Raw genomic sequence first — 2,500 nt, 5'->3', positions numbered from 1 at the left:
GCAGTCTCCCATCCAAGTACTGACCAGGCCCTACCCTGCTTAGCTTCCGAGATCGGACGAGATCGGGCGTGTTCAGGGTGGTATGGCCGTAAGCGACGGCAGAGGAGGCCGGCACGGCTCATGTACATAGCAGATGGCTTTGGCCAATGGCTTTCATGAAAAAGCTTACGGCACCTGGTATTCCCAGGCAGTCTCCCATCCAAGTACTGACCAGGCCCTACCCTGCTTAGCTTCCGAGATCGGACGAGATCGGGCGTGTTCAGGGTGGTATGGCCGTAAGCGACAGCTGAGAAGGCCGGCACGGCTCATGTACACAGCAGATGGCTTTGGCCAATGCCTTTCATGAAAAGGCTTACGGCACCTGGTATTCCCAGGCAGTCTCCCATCCAAGTACTGACCAGGCCCTACCCTGCTTAGCTTCCGAGATCGGACGAGTTCAGGGTGGTATGGCCGTAAGCGACAGCAGAGGTGGCCGGCACGGCTCATGTACACAGCAGATGGCTTTGGCCAATGCCTTTCATGAAAAAGCTTACGGCACCTGGTATTCCCAGGCAGTCTCCCATCCAAGTACTGACCAGGCCCTACCCTGCTTAGCTTCCGAGATCGGACGAGATCGGGCGTGTTCAGGGTGGTATGGCCGTAAGCGACAGCAGAGGTGGCCGGCACGGCTCATGTACACAGCAGATGGCTTTGGCCAATGCCTTTCATGAAAATGCTTACGGCACCTGGTATTCCCAGGCAGTCTCCCATCCAAGTACTGACCAGGCCCTACCCTGCTTAGCTTCCGAGATCGGACGAGATCGGGCGTGTTCAGGGTGGTATGGCCGTAAGCGACAGCAGAGTTGGCCGGCACGGCTCATGTACACAGCAGATGGCTTTGGCCAAAGCCTTTCATGAAAAAGCGTACGGCACCTGGTATTCCCAGGCAGTCTCCCATCCAAGTACTGACCAGGCCCTATCCTGCTTAGCTTCCGAGATCGGACGAGATCCGGCGTGTTCAGGGTGGTATGGCCGTAAGCGACAGCAGAAGTGGCCGGTACGGCTCATGTACAGTAGATGACAGTACATTTCTTTAACCATAGAAACATGGTTAAAACAATATGCGTCAGCAACATCTCTATTTATTACAAACAGGCCGTTTTTTTTTTCCATTCAACAAGGCGGAAGAAAGTGCACCGTTCCCGGCGGCACTGCAATGCCGGGTCGATGCGTGGAGTGAACGGAGCAAGCCCCTTTTTCAACTCCTGAGTAAAAAAATCCGTTTAATATTTAGTCCCCATATAGGGGACATATCAGATATTAAACTGATAAGAACAGATACTACACTTGATCTTAGCCAAAAGGCCGAGAAGCGATAACCCTCAAACTGACTGCTGTGAAGTCCGCTTCCTAGGCTAACGACATTCCCATCCGGTCTGATACCCACTTAGTCATCACCATATACCCACTTGGGCATTAGCATAACAATGACCTCTGTGACCTCTCTAAGGACCCATTGGTAGATGCTTACAGCACCGTGGAGTATGCAAGCTTGCAGATCTGCTATTTTCATAACATTTCAAAAATGACAAAAGTGGCCCATCCACATGCATGCTTGTAGGTAGCCATTTTCAACAACTTCCGTTGGTCGCAGAGGCTCGGGATTGCCACCGTTGGAAAGCTCGCACCTGAGATAGGGGGGGGGGGGGGGGGGGGAGTGGAGGTGCATGGGCGTCGGTAGTGGGGGTGGGGTAGGTGTTGTTAAAATGTTTAAAAAGTGGAAAAACTGGGACGCTTTGGAGAAGCACAAGGGGGCGCTGCTGTGCAGCAAGCCCTCGGCCGTGCCCCGCCCACATTGGGGGCGTTGTTTTACAATGTGCGTGTGGCCTATCAGAGCGTAGAACAACTCTGGTCTCTCTTCATGACGGATACAAAACTATATGTTGTGTTTGGCCCTACCTCTGGTAGGGGTTTATCAATTGTCTGGGGCCATTGTCACTTGCTCCGCGAGTGGGAATCGAACTCACAGCCCTCCGCATTAGAGTCAGTTGCATTGACCACTAGTCCATTGCCCTCCCTCCACCCTGAACAGATCAGGATTCTATATAAAGGGATATTAGCTGGGTTTAAATAGAGCTTGAATGTTTAAACAGTACTGGTCGGGATCCTGTTAAAAACGGCATCGTCCCAGAGGTGGATTTGAACCACCAACATCTTGGTTTACGGCCAAGCACACTAGTCCACTGAGCCAAACAGGCTGTTGAGTGTTGAAGCAAAAGTGTGTGCTTTGCAAATGGATTTGGAGTCCCAGGGGCGCGGCCGCTGTGCGCCCGTAGCCAATGGTGAAGATTCCAGGGGGGTGCTTAAGAGTGGGTACCCGGGTTCGGATGGAGAGCCGGGTTGTGGGTTTAGCTGGCTTCGGGCCTGGCACCCCGGTGGGGGCCCAAGGCTCCCTGGGTCCGCGTGGAGAGCCGGGCAAACCGGCTTTCTGCTGTCCACACTTAGAAGATTTTTACACTCG

This window comes from Electrona antarctica (assembly GCF_951216825.1).
Source record: "Electrona antarctica genome assembly, chromosome: 8".
NCBI lineage: Eukaryota > Metazoa > Chordata > Actinopteri > Myctophiformes > Myctophidae > Electrona > Electrona antarctica.
Note: the sequence above shows the minus strand (reverse complement) of the source record.